This window comes from Rousettus aegyptiacus, unplaced genomic scaffold, assembly GCF_014176215.1.
Source record: "Rousettus aegyptiacus isolate mRouAeg1 unplaced genomic scaffold, mRouAeg1.p scaffold_m13_p_12, whole genome shotgun sequence".
Classification (NCBI taxonomy): domain Eukaryota; kingdom Metazoa; phylum Chordata; class Mammalia; order Chiroptera; family Pteropodidae; genus Rousettus; species Rousettus aegyptiacus.
The window spans coordinates 75470582-75493309 of NW_023416287.1; the positions used below are offsets into that span (position 1 = coordinate 75470582).

Sequence of the window (22728 nt, forward strand, 5' to 3'; positions counted from 1 at the left end):
TTGCAACCAAAATCCAAACTCTGCCCTTTCTTGCCATCTCCTGCTGCTATTTTGGGTTCAATATGTTGGTTCTGACATGTTCAAGTTGTTAAGGTCAAAGAGGGAAGTAACACCCCCATAGAAAGGGGAGGCAGTCCTGTGAAAATGACAAGCATTTCCTGGAGTGGATACCAGGAGGTAAGTGAGAGACTTGAGACAGGAAAGCAAGCTTTAGTCAAGTAAACCAGAGTATCAGCCAGAGTTCATGCAGGAAACAGAAATTATTCCATTTATATTAAGCAGAAATGACTTCGCATAAGAAATTAATGCTTACAGAATTGGTAGAAAGACTGAAGTTTGCTGCAGCCTGGCCTTCCAGGAATGACACCCTGAGCACTCAGTGATGCCAAACTGATGGGTGCTCCTGGGAATCACAATCCCCCAGGGGACTTACTGAATTAGAACCAAAGCATGAAAAGGGAAACAGGATGGTAGTGGCAGTGATTATAGCGAAGGCTTCTTAAAGGGAAGTGAACCTTGCCGAACAAGAGTCAGGCACATCCTCTACAGAGTGAGCCTTCCTCTACATTGGTGGGGCTCCCAGCAGCGGGAGACCACAGCTCAGACTCTGCCCCTCACCCCCTTTCAGGAGTACAAAACTGAACACACCTCTTGACATCACTGGGCCCTCGCTGCCTTATCCCCAAAGGTCATGGGCTGGTCCAGGCTGCTTTCAGGTTCCTCTCACTTGGGATCCACGAGTCCAGGCTCTGTGCTTGAAACAACCAGTAAGGGGCAGGTGGCACCAATGCCTCCGTCACCTCCCTCGAGGCTGTTAAAAAGCCAGGGCCAGGACTAGGGCGAGATGAGGGAGGCGCCTGGGGCACAGATTTAATGAGGCGCTCACTCTCAGGGTCTTACAAATGCCAATCCTGCACTTTCTAACATTTTCACCCCAGGTGCCTCACTTACCTCACCCTAGTTCCAGCCTATGAATGGATAACAGGAGACAGAGCGCTGCCCCTTGAATAAATAAAAGAAGACCCTAGAAAATGGTGTATGAGGCAGGCCCTCCTGTCCATGCAGCTTCCCCTCCACCACCCCTAGAACTCTGGCAGAGAGGAACTGGCCACCTCTAAAGCTTAATTTATTTGGCTAATGCCAGCTTTTGAATCTCTGGCTCCCTATGAAACTGTAAACACTTTAGACTGGCTTTAGCAGCCACCAGCTAGCACTTGGTGGAGAGTAGGCAACTGAGGGGTTTGAGCAGTAGGGCGCAGTCTTGGGCTCCTTAGGGAAGTCCCAGGGGATAAGAGAGAGGGAGTGGTATTGCAAAGACCCAATATGATGACTTAACAGTTGGGATCAGCTTTGGGGTCCATGTCAATGATCACCTCCCCTCAGTGCAGATTTCCCAAGAGAAATGTCCAATCTAGGAAGAGACAACTGAAGAAGGCAGATCTTCTGGGAATACATAGTCACTAGGGAGAATGTCTAGCCCCACACCACAGGCCAAGGTCCCTGCAACAGCCATTGTTCCTACCACACCCAGTGGAGGTTAAGCTCTCTAGGGGGAGACACTCGCTCTACCATTTCTGGGCATTATTTTTAGGAACTAACTCAGTCCTCTGCACATGGAGCATTAGAGAGCAAACCCCAGACTCCCTCTCTGCAAACACATCCACTGAAGTATATCAAGTTAAGATAAGGGAAAAGATAAGAAGAGAAAAGTTCATTTCAGGGGAAAATTATCTCTGTTCTCTGCTAATGGAACCTGTAAATTAGGGCATTTAATTACCAAAGACAATTTGTTCATTTTGGATGCTAATATTTACATTAGCAACCGCTTTGAAAGCATGAAATCTGATGAATTGGCAAAACACTTTTACTCCTTTTCCCCAAATTAATCAAACGAGCTGTGATCAGGCTATTTATAAGTCTAGTTAAGTATATCTCCCTAGTGAGAGATTTTTTTTCTCTCACCTCCTTCACATTTTGTGAGCTCTCACAGATACTTAGCTTTTCACCTAGATACTTGGTACCAGAGGATCTCAGTGGGAAGGTGTTTGATCTATTTCTATATTTAATGACACATTTCATCATAGCAGAACAGAGCATTGTGCCACCTTTGTTGAAATTATAGTTCAATGATAATTCCTCCATTTATACAACCCCTAGTGACTTCCAAGGGGCTCTTATGGAGATGAGCTCACCTCCAATGCCCACTGGCTGGTGAAAGCTCCAGCTTCAGAATCTGCTGCTGACGGCTGACAGGTTTATGTGGGTCCTCCCTATAAAAGAGCTTGGATCAGTAAGAAAGCATTAACCTGGAAGAGGAAGGGGCCAATAGATGGACCCAGTCTGCCAGAGACCATCTTTGGAGCAAGGACTTTGCAGGACCCATGACTTCTTCTGATACTAGCCATTCTAGTCTCAGATGATCCTCTTGCCCTGGTTATTGACCTTGATGCTAAGCTACCCTATTCTGGATATTGACTGTGATACTAACCTACCTCATTCTGGCTATTGTTTTTGATACTAATGTCCCTATTTTGACTTCTGCTCTTGTTCACTCAATTCTCAAACGATCTTCCTTCCTCAGCTCAGTGACATCAAAGGAAGTGGAAGAGCTACACCCCCCCTACACACACACACATACACACTAGTTATTTTGCTACTAAACACAGAGCCTGGACTCACAGATCTTTAGAGCTGGGAGGAATCTGGAGGGATCATCTGGCTGAGCCCACTGACATTTGATGATGAAGCAGCTAGTGCCCAAGATGTTAGAGCCAAGTATAGACCTGGATGGGGTATCATAGAGGAACAGTAAGAGAACTTAAGGATGGGCTTGATGGTTGAGCTCTTTGACCTTTAATATCCCCTCCCCCGGTCCTGAGAAGACCCACTCTGAGGCCAAACTGCCCACTGTTCTCCCAGGTCCCCAGAACGTGGGTAAAGGAAGAAGAGCACAGATGTTGTTTTGGAGAAGAGACTGGATATTAAGAGAGGTGAAGACAGGTGGAAATAAGGTCACCAGAGCCCTGGCCTGGCCACATGGGATCTCAATAAAATGTCTTAATTGATTTTGAAAAACCAACAATCAAAAAACTCAACAGATGTTCATGTACTGAGAACCTACATGTGTCTAGACTATTCTAGGGGTGAGTAAGGGGGTGGAGGAAGCAGATGAGTCCTAGATACATGGCTTGCCCTTAAGGTATTGACAGTCCTGTTAAGGAGAAAGAGAGAAGTGTGGCAAGTTAGCTCATCATGTCAGTCCAGGAGGCACAAAGTGCTGGGCAAGAGGGGTGGGGACAGGGAGAGAGTCCTTAGGGGCATGTGAACAGGTGTGTCAGTCAGAATAGGCTCAGTTATGCTGGGGTAACAAACGACCCTGCACTACCCATGGTTTACAATAGCAATGGTTTATATCTATTCCTAACCTGTTCTGCACGGGTCAGCTGCACTTTGCTCCATGTCCTCTTGATTCTGGAACCCAGGCAGATGCAGCAGTTCCTATCTAGGACATTTCTTTTTGTCATAGTAACCAGAATAGAGAGCCACCTGGTAAAACTGCTGCTTGGATGTGATACTTGTCATTTTCATTCATATTTCATTGAGTAAGTTCAACATGGAGTGTCATTCCACTCATGTTATGACCAGAGCAAGCCACACAACTAAGACCACCAGCAGATGGAACAGGGAGATATAATCATCCCCAGGGAAGGGTAGAAAGTACTTGTAAATAATAATATAATCTCCTACAGCAGAGAAAGCTTCCTAGAGAAGAAATGATATGATGCGGGCCTTGAAAAACAAATACAATATAAGGAAGAAAGGAAAGAAATTAATTCAGAGAGGCAGCATATTCTCAAAGTTAAAAGAGTAGGCTCTGGAGGCAGACTGCCCTGAATTAAGCTCTCTATACTTCAGTTTTCTCGTATGTTACATGAGAATACTAAAACACATACTTGATAAAGTTGCTATGAAGCTAAATGAATTCATACAAATAAATTTTTTTTGAATGGTACCCGGAATATAATAAATAAATACCAATAAAAATATACTAACTAAATACCAGCTCTTATTATTATTTCAGATTTTGTATAAGCCCAAAAGAATAAAGATTCAAGGTGTGTTTAGAAGATAATGCAGTAGAAAACATTTGTATAGAAGTAAAGGAGTTATGATAGACAAGACTAGCAGATAAGCCTAAAAAGCAGGTAGAAGGTAATCTAATTGTGGAGGACTCTGGCGGCCAAGCTGGAGGCACCTGGACTTGATTCTGACCCATGAATGTGTGGATCAAAGAACCCCGTCTCGGTTGTCACTTAGAGACATGGTGGTTCTCATTAAGGTCAGACCAACCCTTTCGCTGTCACAGGGAAATGGCGGTCCCAGGTCACAGGGGATATGATGCTGTGTCCCAGCTCTTTCTCATTCTGGCTGGGTAAACTTGGACTTCTTTCTTTACCTCTCTGGGTCCTAAATTTCCTCATTGATAAAAGGAGAGTTGGGTCTACAGGGGCCCTTCCAGCTCGGCCATCCCTATCGGATATTTGATTACTTCTTCTTCTAATCCATGTTGGGCCTGGAGTTTTCAAATGCTCCTTGACATCCCCCCCTAGCAACCTTTAACTACTCCCTCCCACCCCCATCCCCAACAACTCAAGCTTCTTGTTTCTCAGGAAACCCCTTTATGCCAATGGCTCCCAAAGTACCAAGATGCAACCCAAGCAGTCCAACCGAGCCTCATCCTCCCTCTCCAAAGAGCAGGCCGGTATTTAATTAGTTTGTAATATCACATATCTTTTAAATCTTTTAATCCTTTGAATAAAAAAAAAAAAGTTAAAACACATACATACAACTAACCAACAATGGCCTCAATTTGTGTTTTGTCTGATAGGGAGTAATATTCATGTCTACATGAGGATGGCATGTAATTAACATGTCATAATCAAAATGACTAAGTTTGACACATTATAATCACTGCATGGAGATTATAGCATAGCCAGGGGCGATCCACACAGCCTATCTTAATATCATTTGCATAATGAAAGCATGGTGGCAGTAATAGCTTTTTTCTCTTGTTATCATAATTTCACCCAGGGCTGCAAGGGGCTCCCATACTGTCAGATGTTGCCTGTTAAAAGTCATTGTGACTGGAAGAAAGCAGTAAAACTGACCCAGAGCCTTCCCTTTGGAACAATAGCTCGATGGTTGGCCCCCGGCAAATAGAGTGAGGCAATACAGGGGATGAGCCCTCAGAAAAACTGCCTAAGAACATATATCTAGCAGACATTTGAATATTCTGCTCTCCCCAGGCCCCTTATTTACAAGCAGCTGGTGTGAGGTTCCCTTCTGATGAATGGCAAGTGCTGACCTTCTTAGACCCCAGGCAAACTTAGCCAGATATTAAAAGTTCCAAAAGCAGACTCTTTTTGGTTTGACAGTTGCCTGAATGGGGCTGCTGGCCATCTAGGGCTGCGAAGCGGATCACGAGGTCAACATCATGGGTCTGAGAGCCATACAGGCCAGTCAGCCAGCCTCCGTCCTTCATGGTCACAGACTATTTCTTAACCAGGGTGAGTGCCACCTGCAACCAATTGGGTGGGAGCATGTAGGAGAACACCTATTTACCTCGTGTTCTCTCTTCCCCTGATTTGCCACAGGTCCCATTTAAACCTGCCTAATGGCTCCTTGCTTATTCTGCTCCCGCAACCCAGCCAGGAACGCTTGCTTTGTATCAATCGCCCACCCTGCTCTCCCACTGCTTCTCCCCACCTCCTGCTGCCCCAGCCCACTCGGACCTCTCCAAAACCTCATCTCGAGGCCCGCCTTTATTTACACTGCCGGCACCTCCTAAGACCCATTTGTCCCAAAGCACTGTGTACAATGATTACATTTTAATCTCAGAGAATCACATTCCTTAGGACAGGAGGAAGTTTTTAGATCAGGATCTGGATTTGGAAATCACATCTGAATTTAAACCGTAAAAAATATTCACACTCACCTCTAACAATGAAGAAACCCGGCAAACATCGCCCTAACTAAGTGATAAAGGTTGATACCACCAGTGAAAGCCCACGTTGCTTTCAGGTACCCCTGGTATCACACAATGAAAAGGGCATTTCACGCCTGTGATATTCTCCCCTAAACCTCAGTCTAATCATGAGAAAACATCAGACGAGGGACTTTCTTCAAAATATGTGACCAGATTTATTCCAAAGTGTTAAGGTAATGGAGGAGGAGGGGGAGGAAAGACAGGAACTGTCACAGTTCGGAGGACACTAAGGGGTCAGGATGATGACATGTTTCATGGTATCCTGGTCGGATCCCAGAACCGAGAAAGGTCATTTGTAGAAATATTAGGGGAATCAAAACAAAGCCTGTAGTTTAGTTAATGGTGTTGTATAAATGTTGATGTCTTAGTTTTGATAAATGTGTCATAGCTAGGTAAGATGTCACCGTTACATAAAGTCAGGGGAAGGGCATAAGGGAACTCTCTGTGCTCTCTTTGCAACATTTTAAATTATTTAGACTTTTTTAAAATAAAGTTTTAAAAATGCATTCTCAAAACTTCACACACACACACACACACAAATTTCCTGAAACTGCAGCAATCTCACAAGTTTTTAGCAAACTGTCAGAATCCAGACTGAGAAAAAGTCTTTCTTCTCAACTACAGTGGTTGGTGGTTTGGCAAATTCTGCCCACCTGGCTGAGAAGATGCCTGAGATGCCAAGCTCTGAGTACGTTTTGGTGGGAAGGAGAGTCTGAATCTATGTTCATAAACCACCCCAGAATGTGGAGGCTTCACACTCCATGGAAGCCTTTTCTCCAAATAGCAAAAATTTCCCAACCTTTTATGTGACATCACAAAGACACAGATGAAGATGAGTCAATAGTGGTTAAAATGCATAAGAAGAAAGAGCCTGCAATCAGATATCACAGTGGAGCAGGGAGAAACCTTTGACCCTCCAGTTCTCTTAGAGGAGACTGAGGCTTAGAGACCTTGGGCATTTGCCTGGTGTCTCCCAGTAGGTCAACACAGAGTTAGAGCTGGGACCCAGCTCTTCAAATTCCCAGCCCAGAGGTCAGAGCAAAATCACAGTTCCTCATGTCCAGAGGGGGCTTCGAGGTAGCATCCTGGCCATCCACCTGACTCCTGAGAGACAGGGCACCGGCAACCCACACTTGGAAGCCATCCAGGACACCCTTGCCAGTCTTACTCTCCCTCATACTTCATCTGAGCCCCTCTCTGCACCGAAGGCCTTTCCCACTGGCTCTATTTTCCCTGGGACCTGCAAACAGTTTTCCTGCACCCACCTAGAGATATACTTCGCAGATACACTTTCTAGATGTGGCTAGGTGCTACTGATATGGCCCCAGAGCTAAGAGCTTTTGTTGCCAAACCAGGGTTGTTTTCTCCTGTCAAACTCCCCCCTCCCTTATTTTAGAGGCTTGTCATTCACAGCTGCCTGCCAGTCATTGTCATCCGGGTCCTGGGGAGGAAATGAGAACAAGGAACTCAGGCACAGAGCTCCCCACTGTGAGGGAAATGTTGTCTCACAGCCAATGCATTTTAACGCAGGGAAACTCCCAGGAACGCCAGAGGGCTGTGCCTGGGGTCCTGGGAGCACTGCTTTCCTATCCTTCCGCAGGCCTGGAATTAATCCCATCATTCCCTCCTGGGCCAGGAAACTGCAGGAACCTCTCCACCAGCAGGGCAGCTCTCCTGCCAACCAAGGGGCCACTGCTCTGCGGCTCAAATTTCACAACCATCTCCTGACTCAGGAAAGGCCTTAAAGTTGGCAATATTATTCAAAAAGAAATGAAAAGGCTCCCTCCCCTCAAAAATATCCCCTTTCCTAGTGCCTGGAATACCTTCATTTAATGTGGATTATTTTAAATTCAAAAGAGGTGGGTTTTTTTTGTTGTTGTCGTTTTGTTTTGTTTTGTTTTTATCTTATCTCTAGGGTTGGTTGCAAGGGACAGAATCTTCTCAAATTGGGGGTGTGGTGGTCATCTCTAGATGGACAATAAAAGTTGTCTGGACCCACAAGGACCACCACTTCCTCTGTAAGCTTTGCCGAACCCTTAGACGAAGCTGATGCCCCCTTTACTCTCTCCAGGCTTTATTGAACCTTCTTCCACAGCACTGATTCTCCCCTCACAACACTGACTCTTGGGAATATTTGATTCTTTTCCTCTCTTCCATGAGAACGTGGGCTCCCAAAGGTCAGGGGCTGTATGCGCTTCGTCTCATCAACACATCCCGGGCACTAGCACGGTGCCCAACGCAGAATAAGCCCGGTGGATATTATGGAAAGAAGGAGTGAATAAACGAGAGGTCGCCCTGGCTTAAACTGAGTCAACAGCCCAGGGAGGAGGAAGGGGATGTGGCCAGGACCCAATCCCAACTCCATTGCCTCCCAGGACACAGACAGCTAACATGACACAGGGCCATGCAGCCCAGTATGGCCATCTGCCCTGTCCTCTAAGAGCAGTTCCCATAGGTCACTCCATTCCCAACATTGTGAGATGAAAATCAATATACCTGAATAGCAAATTGAATTCTTCCATATTAGAATTCTGTTTTTAACTTTAATCATCATAGAGATCGACTTCCCCACAAAGAAATCTTTCCTCCAATTAATAATATTTGCCATCTGCAAAGGCAAATTAAACAGAAGATGAGCACGTACAGCCATCCCCCAACCACAGAGAGCCCATGTGCCCTGACCTGCTATGGGACACATTCGCATGAAATCTAAGTTCTGGTAAAGTAAAGTCATTTAATGGGTTCTATTTTTGTGCTCTTGTTTCCCAAGACCTATATAGTACCACCCATGAACGCAAGAAGCATGGGCTTTAGTTCACTCACGAGTAATGGAATGAATACCTGTTTAATACGGCTTAAATTCTGTGTATTTATCTCACGAGGAGTCCAGAGCAATTGCCTCCCTAGCATATGTGACGATTGTGATAGATCATTTTCTAAAACTCCCCTTCATGACAAAATTTTTTTCAGCAATACATTTCAAATTGGCATATGTTATTACATATTTTTAAAGAATATCACACTCGGCACGGAAGTTAAATCACAGAACCCTCCGCAAGTTCATAACAGTCAGAACCGTCTTGTTTTGCCTTGAGAGCTATTCCTGTCTTCAAGCCTCATCCAGACCCTCGTGTTTACACAGTAGATTTGAAATAAACAATGATAGCACAGTGATTATAAAAGAAGACAATCTGAAATTGAGTTACTACAATTCCATCATCCTATATGACCACTCAGAGTTTCGAATAGTGTGTTTAAAATTTGAAAGATTGAAACAAAGTGGCTGGAGTGATCACTTAAAAACCATGCCCAAATGAATCTGAATCTAGAGGAAACCTTTCTAGTTTACTCTCAAAACAAACAAATGTAGTTCAGTCCATATGTGCCTGTAGGTGACCACCTGGAACTTACATACATGTTATTAAAACTCCACAGTAACCAGAGCAATTGTTCAAAAGTTAGACTAATGATAGGTTTATTTGAGCAAGGAGGAGTATTTTATTGTTGGAATTGTTTAGAACTGCTGGCACACACACAAAAATCTTTCAGTTGCTTTTATTATTGTTTTAAATTCTCTACAGACAATGCAGCCCTGTATTGCCTGCATGCAGTATGGACACTTCCACCCCTGGGAAGAGACTAGTCAGGAGGAATATGGTCCAGGGTTCAGCAGTACAGGAAGAGACCCCAGTTCTGTCCACATCTTCTCTCCACCAGCCAGGCCTGATGGCTTTTATCATTGGCTCCTCCCCTTGGTCACTACCTGGCAGCCTCACCTCCATCCAGGATGAGAGGGAGGAACAAAGGGACAAGGGCAGAGGACAGTAACAGTCAAATCAGCCCCCGTAACTTGCTTTTTTTTTTACTTACAAATAGAAAATAACGTTTTTATAGTTGGTGTTATACAGTTTAGTGGATTTTGACAAATGCATAGAATTGTACAACCACCATCACAATCAGAATACAGTTCACTCACTCCCCAAAATTCCCCTGTGCTGCGTCCTTTGTCATCAAACCTTCCCCAGAGGCCTAAGCCTTGGCAACCACTGATTAGTTCTCCTTCTCTAGAGTTCTGCCTTTTCCTGAGTATCATATAAGTGGAATCAAACAGTGGGTACCACTCTGAGTCTGGTTCCTGCCATCCAGTATAACGTCTCTAAGATCCGTTCAGGTTGGTGCACATATTAGCAGACCATTCCTGTCCATGCCACACAGTTTTCCACAGTATGGATATGCCGTGGCTTGTTTATTCATGCACCTGCTAAAGGACGTTTGGGGTGTTTCCAGTTTGGGGCAATTAGAAATAATTTTGCTGTAACATTCACACACAGATGTTTATGTGAACAAAAGTTTTCTTTTCTCTAGGATAAATACTTAGGATGGAATTGTTGAGTCATATGATTAGAGTATGTTCAACTTAATAAAAAACTGCCAAACTGTTTTCTAGAGTGGCCGTGCCATTTTGCACTCCCAGCACCAATGCATGAGAATTCCGGATGTCCTGTATGCTCGTCAGCACTTAGTATTGTCAGTTTTTTTTGTGTTGTGCGTGCGCGCGTGTGTGTGTGTGTGTGTTTACTTTAGCCATCCTAATAGATTCGTAATTTTATCTCATTGTGGTTTTTTAATTTTCATTTGCTTAATAGCAAATGATGTTTAGCATATTTTCATGTGTTTATTAGTCATCTTAGTCAGATCTAGAGGTGCCCAATATTTTTCTATTTTTTTATTTTTTTATTTTTAGGTGAGGCAACCCTTGGTTGATCTCACAGATTGCAAGAACCTTGTCAGCTTACAATCCTTTATTTTTTATTTTTTACGCCTACAGCACCTGGTCTTCCTAGGTGGTTCCCCATCCAAGTAGTAACCATGCCCGACCCTGCTTAGCTTCCGAAATCAGATGAGATCAGGCTTGTTCAGGGTACCATGGCTGTAAACCCAATGTTTTTCTAAAGGGAGAAGCAAGGGCTTTTCTGGAAACCCAAGACAACAAACAAAATCCCTTTAACCATGATTATGCCCCTTACCCTTGGCCTGGATGCAGGTGGATAGAGACAGAAAAGTTGGGGTTGGATCAGCCAACAACAGTGTCGGCTCCACACAATAATGCCTGGTCCAAGTGCTCGGGCACAATGACACTAAAAATTCTTGTTTCGGTTGATTATCTGCCTCTACTATCTGAGTCCCCCTGCCAGAAAACAGGTCAGATCATTGATTCATATTATTTTCGACGACAAAATTTATCAGTTCTGTGCATCTCCAATGGCTGGGCTATCTATAGAATGGCGGGGGACTAAGATGGGGGAGAGGAGGATGTGGGAAAGAATTCTTAATTGTAATTTGTTCATATTATGGACCTAAAGCCTCTTTTAATTTTAATCTTTGGTGTTGAAATATTTCTAAAGCATTGCGTTCACTTCTTGGCTTGGGTAATCGCAAACAAATTGTCTGTCATGGCATGTCTCCTGTCTGAAAAGAGTGAGGCCTATGCTAGTTAATTTTATGTGTCAGCTCGGCTAGGCTATGGTGCCAGCTGTTTGGTCAAAGACCAATCTAGATGTTACTGCGAATGGGGCTTTTAAAATGTAATTAACATTTAAATCAATAAATTTTGTTCATAGACTAAAGTATATTACCTTCTAGAACGTGGGTGGGTCTCACCCAATCAGTTGAAGGACTTAAGAGAAAAGACTGAGTTCCTTGAGAAGGAAGAAATTTTGCCTCCAGACTGTCTTTGGACCCAAGATTGCAACATCAATAGACTCCTGTCCACCTCCCTTGCATGTTTCAGCCTGGCTAGACTTCACATTCATATGAGCCAATTTCTTAAAATCTCTCTCTATATAGCGTGTGTGTGTGTGTGTTGCGCATGCGCGTGTGTTGGGAGGAGGGAGTAATATCCTATTGTTTCTGTTTCTGTGAAGAAACCTGACTAATATAAAACCTAGAGATCCATGTCACGTTTCAATGTCCAGGCTACAGATGGAGGTAGAGATTAGCATGAACAGGTATTGTTCCTGACGAGCCTGGAAAATTGTTGGGTTATTTTCTATTTGTGATCAGCATCTCATTAGTTTCTATTTTGTGGTTGGATTTGTCTATTTCTCTCCAAAATGATATGCTCTTAGAGATAAAGACTAACTTCAATCTGGTTACTTGAAGGTTCTGTTTAGTAAAGTTTTATTGGTAAAATTCTGTCCAGTATTGCAGATACTTTGATTAGTTGGTTGGTTATGGGTATTTCCTGGAAGAAAGAGACTTTTGCCCTTAAATAATTGAAGAGTTCCTCCTCTGCAAATACTCAGAACTTCCTTGCTTTAGATGAAGAGGGGGTAAGGAGGAAAATATTTAGTGATGGATATTTGGGCCCAAATTGCTCGTCCATGGCCCTGTGAAGCCTTGAATGGCAGTGAGCAGAGGGCTCGGGGCTTTAGCTCACAAGACATGGGGAGCCCAGGAACCCTCAACTCCATCCATAGCCTAGGGCCAGGGGTAAGTTTGCTATTAGATACACCAGTAGTGGCCAACACTGTAGCACATTTCTGAAACACTTCCAGTTGTTGGTGTGTGAATCTTAGACACCATTGTTATGTTGTTAAAGTTGATTGAGAGGACAGAACAGAGGGTGTGCACGTGTGAGCGTGCACACACACACGCACACACACGGAGTTGATGCTGATTAAAGGTTTATGGAAAGCAAGAAGATCTGATAGGATTTGGGCAGAATCCGACTAGTTTTAAGTTTTCCATCCCTAAGCCTTTAAGTCCTCACAAGCCGTTATTTTTGTCCTGGATGTATAAGGGAAACTAAGTTGGGGAATGTAAATGGCAAGGCCTAGAGTTTTTTGAGACGATTATCAGATTTGTATAAGATTTACTCCGCTCTTTAGAAAAGATCACTCATGCGCACACACACGCACATGCATAAACTGATTTTCTGCAATCCCAACACACAGATTGCATCAGCAAATTTGACTTTCGAGTGAGAATCATAAGCAGGAGTGCTGGTAGAACTCCAAGCCCAGGCAGATGAGCCCGATGCTCAGAGAAGAAGCTTCCAGGAGCCTCCAAGACCTCCCGAGGTAGCCCATCCACGGGAAACTGAACACTCCATCCTTCCAAAGAAAATCCTTCCAGTTCACCCTGAGTTTTACCTCTAGCATGTCATTCCTTTGTGTCTGGGGCCTTTGGGTCTGGTAGAGCTCCCTGAAAGGCTAATCTCCAAGTGGGTGTATTTCTGAGGACTAGCAGACAGCCTGAAAGTCAGGTAATTATAATAGCTGCTACATTTTAGCACTCAATGTGGCCCAACTGCCAAGCACTCTCTTCTGTCATTCGGCCCCTCCGGCTACAGCTCTGGGCTTGTCAATTCCCTTTTTCAGCAAACTGATGGACAAGTTGACTCATGGTATCTACTGCCACCCCCTCACCTCACACTTTCTCCACAGTCCACTCTAGTAGGGCACCAGCTCCACATAACCACAACCAACGCTCATCAGTGACACTGAAAGCTTCACAGGTCATGTCTCTTGTGCTTAACTGCCCTTCTAGAAGCATTGCAGTCTCTGGGCTTCCATAGTAATCCCCACCCCCTAGGATCTCCTCCTTCTTGCTGGCCACGCTATTCACAAGTCCATGCACTCCAACCACCACCCCCCACCCCCCCTCCCGCCCACTGTTAAGTAGTGGTGTAGCCCATGGCTCAGACCTGGGCCTCATTTATTTTCCATCTATTATTCTTCTGAGGTGAGACTATACAATTCCATGGTTTCCATACCAACCATTTACTGATGCCCTCGTTTATTTCTCCCATCCTAACTTCTCCCTGGACCTTTATCCAGTTTCATGCGTCCAGCTACCAGCCTGACCTCCCCACCTGGATATGTTACAGGCCTAAGTGACTTGGCCCAGGTCACACAGCTGGCAAATGGCCAAGGCAGGACATGAACTTGAGTAGATCTGACCTCAAGGCCTTCATTCTTAACCATTCCTAGACCAGAACCCAAGCAGGAAAGGGAACACTTAGCCCTGTTCTGGTCCACATTGGGCCCTGGGTTTATTTTAGCATTGAATACCAGCCAACATGGGCTATACCTTGTTAGAAGCAGGATTCTTACACTAGATCCTCCTGTATTTGAGTTCTAGCTCCACTACTTACTAGCTGAGCTACCCTGGGAAAGTTATTTGATCTCTCTCGGCCCTAGCTCTCTTATCTGTAAAATGGTGATAATAGTACCTACCTGATAAGGCTACTGAGAGGCCGAACTGAGATAGAGCCAGAAATTATTAGCACAGTGTCTGGGACATAGTAAGCGTTCAATAAACAGAAGTTGTCATTATTATTGGAGGTGTCTTGGTCAGAGGTATCCGACCAGTCAGTTATTTCTTAATCCATGGTGTTTTGTTCATGCCTTATATACACAAAGTATTGGCCTGGAAATATTGAATGATGTAAGGAAATCTGCATTAACATGCTCTTAGATTGCTGGTATCCCTACCTCCTCTGAATTCCTGCTCAGGGAATTCCTCTAAAGGCTGAGGAATGGTGACACCTTCAAAAAACCCAGAGCTAGAAAGTGGGGATCTGATTCTAGACCAGGCACTGGTGAACTATGGCCCAGAGGCCGAATCCCTCCAGCACCCATTTCTGTAAATAAAGCTTCATTGGAACATAGCCCTCTCGTTCATTTACCTAGAGTCACGTATGGCTGTTTTCATGCCACTGGGGCAGAGCTGAATAGCTGCTTCAGACACTGTTTGACCACGAAGCCTAAACCCTTTATTATCTGGCCCTTTATGAAAAACGTTTGTCACCTCCTGCTCTAGACCCTCCTTCTGAGTCATAGCTTCGCACTTCTTGTGGAAGGCCTCCACCTATTGTCTTCTGGTGAAGAAGCTGCTGTTGAGAAGGGCTGTTGCCTTCGGTTTAAAGACATGATGTAGCAGTGACAAAAACAAATGTATTTGTTCCTCTCCCATCTGCCCTATTTCTTGAATAGACTAGTTAGACTTATAAGACTGACCAGTGATGATCTTAACTGATCTTCTCAATGTGCCATCTTGGACCTCTTTCACCAGAATCATCTGGGAAGCTTATTATAAATGCAGATTCCTGTACTCGTCTCAGATTTTCAGAATCCGTACCCCTGAAATGACCCAGGAAACTCCATTAAATAAAACAATAATACTACTCCCCCAGGTGGATCTTAAATCCATTAAGGTTTGAGAATCTTCATTCTTGAGTTCTTGCTTATAGCTTATTCAGAAATTTCTTTCCAGCAAATCAATATCATTTATCGTGTAACACTTACGTTGTTAATTTAAGTGTTAGTTTCATATTTTGTTTGTATTTTATTGGTAAATACATTGTTTACACTAACACAAAACTGATGCTTCATTTATATTTGTCCATATATGAGTAACATTAAACAAAAATAATTGAAGTGACTTTGAGGGAGGGGGACCATAGGAAATTGTTTTTTCTTTTAAAAGAGGTTTACCCATGATTTAAGTTTGAGAATGACTCGCCTACAAGATACGATTTCTATGCCATGAACACAGGCTTCCATCACCTGGTCCCTGCTTACCTCTCTGTCTACACTCCTCCCTGGCTTCCTCCTACTCCCACATCCTAACTCAATGCACCCACACTGTAGTAGTTTTCCTAACACAACAGGTCCCACCACCCAGGTTCAGGATTAGGGGAAGACAAGAGAGGCACTCACCTCAAGCACAAACTCTAAGAGAGCACCAAAAAGCCCGGTAATCAAGATAAATAATATTTTATATTTTTAAAAATCAAACAATAAAAACCAATTCATGATGAACTATCGAAATATTAAGCAAAGATGGGATCAGCACCTGTGCTTTGAGCTGTGTGTATAATATTGCCACTTCATGGAATCCTCTCCCCGACCTTATCAGCCTAATGAAATACCTGACTTTATTACGTACTTGCCAAGTAGCCTTGAGAAAGGCACTTTACTTCTTTGATCCTTACTTTTGCAATCTGTAGATGAGGATAATAATCTCTTACATGGTTCTAAGGATTAAATGAGATGATGACTGAAAAATGCTTACTTAGCACAGGCCGCATAGTATGACCACTGTTGGCAGCACTGTTGTTATTGTTATGATTATCTCAGCATTGTTTTCCCTATAACAACCTCCTAAGAGCCCTGACATCCCCGGGAAATTTTAGGAGAGCTTTTCTCATGTTCCCATTGTGTATTTTACACATCCTAATTACGGCAAAAAATTATATCACTTCATATTCTATATTATAATTGCTTTCGTAGTTTTTACTCACTAAGGGAGCAACTATTTAAAATCTGAGACTATTTTTATTTTTGTCGACTTCTGACATATAGTAGATGTTAAATATTTATTGAATAAAAAAATAAATAAAATGAAATATAGTCCAAGAACGAATGAATCTGCCAAAAAAATACCTTACGTAAGGACAAACCCTTATCTACTGACAGATTTGACAAATATTTGTTAGGCATCAACCACACTCCAAGCTTCCCATTAGGAGCTGGAGCTACAACAATGAATGAAATAAACACAGCCCTATCTCCGTGGCATTACAGTCTCCCAGAGGGGATGGACAATTAAAAGCAATTGTGAGAACGTGCTAAAGTGTGTTCGGGGAGCTGCAAGAAGCTCCATCGAGCTGGAACATCAAGAGTGAGGCAGACAGCGATGAGAAAAGAGGCCGTAAAGAAAACGAAGCCAAGCAACAGAGGACGTCGTAAGCCTTGCTAAGGAATCTCGACTTTATCCCAAATGCAATGGAGAATCAATGAGTGTGTATCAATAGTAAATGGGAGAAATTCCAATTCCACCGGCTTAAGCAAAAAGAGGATTATTGGCACCTACAACAGAAACTCAGGAGTTGCTCTGGCTGTATGAAGAGCCAGAATCCGGGGTCAGACCAGCCATGATGACCTGGCTTTTCCATCTCTCAGCATAGTTCCACTCTTGTTCATGAGTCGGTTTCTGTCTTGGGTTCCACGTGGAGGCCACAGCTGCTCCAGCCTCACAGCCTCTCAGGCTTAGGACCAGCCAAATCTTTTTTAGGTAATTCAAGCTGAAGACCTGGGCCTGGCTTGGCCTGAGATGACCTGTTTATGGTGAAATGACATGTTACATCCACTTACCCTCCACCAGATGTGGGCTGATATGGGGGTTGGTGTTGGGGCGCTTCCTAAAGGAAAATTGGAGATATGCTACCATTAGAATGGTAAATGGATGGGTACCGAGTGGCAAAAACAAAACCACAAAAACAGAAGTCCATTACAGAAAGATCTTTCACGAGGAGCGACTTTGCTATTAGATTTATAACCAAAGACAAGCCATGACAGAATTCCACACTATTGTGGCAATGTGGAGAATGGGTGAGTGGGACAATACTATGAACAGGAAGGACAATATGAGGCCCCTGCGATGGACGAAATGAGAAACAATGGTTGCCAGAAGACGGTAGGGACGGTAGGATGGAGAGAAGTGATACTTAGAGTAGCGCTAATAGAGCGCAGACATCAATGTAGAGGCTTAGACATCAATGTAGAGTGCCAATCCGGTGGAGGAGAGACGAGCTCTCTTTAGATAATGTGGAATTCATAAAGCTCAAGGAATCTGCTTGTGGAAAGATCCAGAAATTGATTGTGTAAATGGGTCTGGAGCTCAGGGGAGTGACATGAGATGAAGATACAGATTTGGGGGTCACCGAGACATAAAAGGCAACTAAAGTGACAGAGGCACATGGGATTTCCCAGGCAGAGAACGTGGAGAACAGAGGAAAGGGCTGACTCAGGGCCGTGGTCAGGACCCACGCCCAAGGAGTGAGCGAAGGAAAAGGAGCCAACGCGGAAGAGAGGACTGAGCCATAGGAAATGAAGGGAAATGAGGTCACGGAAGCCCGGGGAAGGGAGGACTGCAGGAAGGGGGCGAGATCAACAGGACCAGATGCTACCAGGAAGGCAAGCAAGATGGATTGCAAATGGGCCCGTTGGACTTCCCACAAGGAGGTCGCCGCATCCTTGGGAAGAGCAGTTCCAGTCAAGGCGGTAGGTGAGGTAAAGAGCGAGTGGGAAGTGGGATTGTTTTTCTCCGAGTTGAGCTCTGAAGAGAAGAGAAGCAAGGCGGTCTGGTGAGGGAGGCGGTGGCCTGGTGGTGTGGACGCGAGGCCGGGCGCTGACTCGCATGCATTTCTCCAGTGCACAGCTGCGAAATCCCACAGGCTTTTCATGCTGCGCCCCAACCTATCCGCAACATCATCATCTTATTCCTTTACTGTAATGGGAAAATGAAGACCAAAGTAGGAAAAAAAAGTTTAGAGGCCATTCTAATTCAATGCTTCGTTTCTACGGATGAGAAAACTGAGTCCAGAATGATTAAACAACTTGTCCGAGGTTTGATAACAAATTAGTTGTAGAAACAGTACTCTGAATTCCAGGCCAGAGCTTGTTTATTCCCTCCCCCTCCTCCTTGTGTACCCAAGACGCCCTAATCCAGGACCTCCTCAAGACCCACCTGGGCCTTTGGCTTGACAATGTTGTTCTAGTGGGCTCACTCGAGACTCTCATTCTACATCCTGGCCCTCCAAGGCCCTACTCACTACGAAGTGAATGTATAGGGTCTCCAACCCCAGGTCACAGACCAGTAGCTGTCTGTAGATCCTGGTGTCCACTTACATTCTAACGGCATCTCCCATGGTTTAACCAGTAACCCGAGGGTGGGAACCTCAGCCCTGGGGGAAGCAGACATTTGAGGGAAAGTCAGTCACCTTTTAGTTCTTCTTAAATCCTGCTGGGAGACTCTGTGTGTGTGTGTGTGTGTGTGTGTGTGCGCGCGCGCGAGCATGCACATGCACGCGTCTGCGTGTTGCTGTTGTAGTGTGTTTAGAAAGAACAAGGGCGTTCAAAGCCATGCCCCAACTGGAGTGTGTATTTCCTCACTCAGAGGGCTGCCCTACCTGCGGAATGCTTAAGCACTCGCCACGCCAGCTTTCCAAGCAGATGGGTATTTACTGCGCACAAATGTTACATTGACTTTGGAATGTTCTCACATGTGCTCTTGTGGATTAATGAGCTCCTAATATTGTGATAATCATCATTTTCTATAAATATGCATAGTCAGCTTTTAAAAGTGTCACATGGGGTAATTATTAGCTATCTGGGTGCTAATCGCTTGGGGAAAATATTTACTTGCATGTGAAATGGAACCTGTGTTTATTTTGTTAAATGCACTGCCTTGTAGCAAGCCCAGAGCAATTACCAGTCTGATTTAAAGAGACTTGGATGCCAGGGAACCAGGACTGAGGGATGAGTCTCTGCCAGTTCTTCCAGGCCTTATCTAGCTTCAAAACCTCACTCATGAGGGCTTGTGAAATGTTTGATGGGATTTGGTTCAATAAAAGTATTCTGAGAACCTGCTACATGCAAGGTGTTCTGGAAAGATGACTATCTTTGAAGTTAGATAGAGGGAGATTGGGCCTTGGCACTGTCTGACTTTAGGTAGATTACATAACTTCTCTGTACCTCAGTTTTCTCATCTGGAAAATGGGATAACATGCACCTCCTAAGGTTGTTAGAAGGATTAAATAACATACTTAAGACACCTAACACAACGCCTAAAGTATGTTAGACCTTCAGCAAATGTTAGACCCTGTTCTCATACATACACACTATGGGGGACACAGGATACCAAACTCATAGCCTCCACCTTCCTCGATGCTTCCAAGTCAAAAGCCCACACTGAATCCAAGGAGAGCTTGATAAAAGATGTTCTACTAATCAGTGGAGGGTGCAGAGGTAGAAAGGATATCATCTACTTGGGGGGAAATTAAGAATGGGTTCAAATCTGTAAGGGGTCCTGGCCTTGCCCACCGACAGAGAATATGGCATGGCTGAGCGGGGCACAACCATCATACATTTGCATTACTGACCTCACCGCTGCCTGAAATGTTCTCCTTCATCAACTCATTTATGTGACACCTTACATTTTCCTTGCATACCCCCAGGGCGGTGAGACAATAAGGCCCTAACACTTCAAGGTGAATAAATGCTTTCCGGTTATAGGGTAACAGGATAAAGTGGGCTGGGATTGAAGAAAGGGGGATTTAAAAAGGCATTAAAGGGGAAGATGAGGGGGAGGAAGTCCATCTTTTTTATCTTAGGCTGCCCCCACTTTCCCTTTTCCTTCTTTTCTAGACTGGAGTGGGAAGTCTCTGTATAGGGTCTCCAACCCCAGGTCATAGACCAGTAGCTGTCTGTAGCCTGTTAGGAACCAGGCCATAAAGCAGGAGGTGAGCGGCAGGCCAGCCAGCAAAGCTTCATCTGTATTTGCAGCCACTCCCCAATGCTAGCATCACCACCTCAGCTCCACCTCAGATCATCAGGCATTAGATTCTCACAGGCGCACCAGTCAGTCCCTGGTGCCAAAAAGTTTGGGAACCACTGCTGTAGACTAAAGCAAAGCCATGGCCTCTTCTTGCCTTGCTAACCTTGGGCCTTGACAAATAGGTTAAAGTAACACATGTCGACACCCACCCATTGGAAGTCTGTGACTGATAGACAGTGATAAGATAACCTATGTTCAAGCATGCTCAGGAAGAGGCACAAGAAGGATTGCATGGGGTAGGTTTAATTGACCCGCTCCCCAAATGAAGTACTTTAAAGGGTATTAAAAGCCTCCATTTAACTGGAAAAACATGCATAGATAATCATTCTGGTTTTCAGAGGTTTTCACAATAGCAAATTCCCCAAAGATCTGAACACTTTATTAGTTTAGTTGAACTAATATGTACTTGAAAATAGTCCTGCAGCATTTTCTTCAAACTTATTTTCTAATTCAAATGTTCCCGTATCCAGACCATGTCACGCACAGTCCACGAGCCCCAGGCCCTAGAGATCAGGATTCCAGACAGAGCTGAGAGGCGCGACCTCAGCATTTCACTTCTTTGGCCTCTGTTTTCTTGTCTGTAAAGCAAGGGGTTTGGTGCATTACTTAGGCTCTCTTGATTGCAAGAAAAAAAAACCCACTCATTAACATTAAAAAAATGTTTATTTCTGATGCAGTATGGTAGCCTGAGCACATATTTATTTCCCTGTCCTCCTGGAATCTCACTGAAATTAAAGTGTAGAAAAATAAAAAGAAATACGCTGACAAGAGAGAATAAACTGGTAGCAGGGTAGAGTGACAAATAAATGAGAAAGTTCAGTAGATTGGACTTGAGATTCAACAGGTTCCATAGAGCGTGGATATTGCTGGAGGAAAGAGGCCAAGAAAGCTACAGGTCACCATGCACCACAAAGAGGCTGCAGGAGCCAACTCCAGTTGGCCTAGGGAAACATCTTCCTTGCCTTTCCATGTCCCTCTGACTGACCATGACAGCAAGAGTGAGAACTGGGACTGAAAACAAGGAGATTCATTGAAGGCTTCTATCTAGAACAACGTACCACTTGGCACCCCATCTCCTCATATTCCCACCCACCTCTACTTTACCTCCTGAGTGTGGGTGCCCAGCAAGTACCTCTGTGCTAAAACAATACAGTGGCTCTTTTCTAGAAACACTGAATGAACTGACGAGAGACAACTAAGGTTTCAGGTATGCCTGTGGGTAAGACCATTCTGCCATCATGTGCGTGTTATGTGTTGGGGACAGAGTGGCCTGATCGATGTGTTCCAGTGCATGCATTTTAAATTAAAATGTGCCAGCCAAGCAGACACACCAAGAAACTCCAAGTTGCACATCATACTCAAGAGACACTTGGGGGTGAGGAGCAAAGACCTACTCCCAGCAGAGGAAAATTCATACCAGCCTTCCTTCTGTATGAACAAAGTACCCAGGAGTACCAGGCCATGAGGATGACCGGCAGCGTGGAAGAGGAAAACAAGCAGAAACACTGATTCCCTGAGGAAATTGAGATGATTCAGAAAACTTTTAACTTTTTAAAACTGCAAAATCATTGGAGAGATGTGAGAGCACATTTTATCCATTTAACAAGAACAGAGTGCAATGAAAAAGGAAGGATTTCTAAAATTCATAAAGGAGCTCTTAGAAATGTAAGTAGTGTCATTTCTGTTTTTAAAAAATAGAAAGACACACACACAAAATAAGTCGAGGAAACTTCTCAGACTGTAGACCCCTCCACACAGACTCCAAATGAAATGATAAGAGACTCGGAGGACTAATCCAGGATACAATATTTGACTAGTAAATATACCAGAAAATAAAAATGGAGAACATGGAAAAGAGGAAATTATCAGGGAAATAATACAAAGACAATTTCCCAGAGCTGAAGCAGGACCTCAGCATTCAGATCACAGGCTCTGCATAATGAACGAAAAGACTCCCAACTAGACACACCCTTGTGGAATTCTAGAAGACAAAACACAAAACGAAACTAAATAACACAAAATGAAACAAAACAAAAAACTGATCCTGAAAGCATAAAGAAAAGAACAAACAAGGGAAGAAGGCTCAAACACTACTGTGCACTGAGAGACAACAGAACAATGTGGAAAAGTTCTGAAGGAAAATTAATCAGAATCTAGAGTTTTGTACTCAAACAACTATCAATCCATAGTAATGGTAGAATGAAGCCATTTTCAGACAAGGACTCAGAAAGTCTGCCTTCCCAATATTCTTTCTAAAAAAGGTTACTTGAAACCTA

General features: G+C 44.0%; 1 long non-coding RNA gene and 1 pseudogene across 2 annotated transcripts in view; both read right to left on the bottom strand.

The window, feature by feature from the left end:
* The window catches only part of LOC118610041, a 91496-nt gene that overhangs the window by 27158 nt on the left and 41610 nt on the right, over positions 1–22728 (bottom strand). The window lies entirely within an intron of this gene.
* Positions 10866–10984, bottom strand: LOC118610536 (annotated as a pseudogene).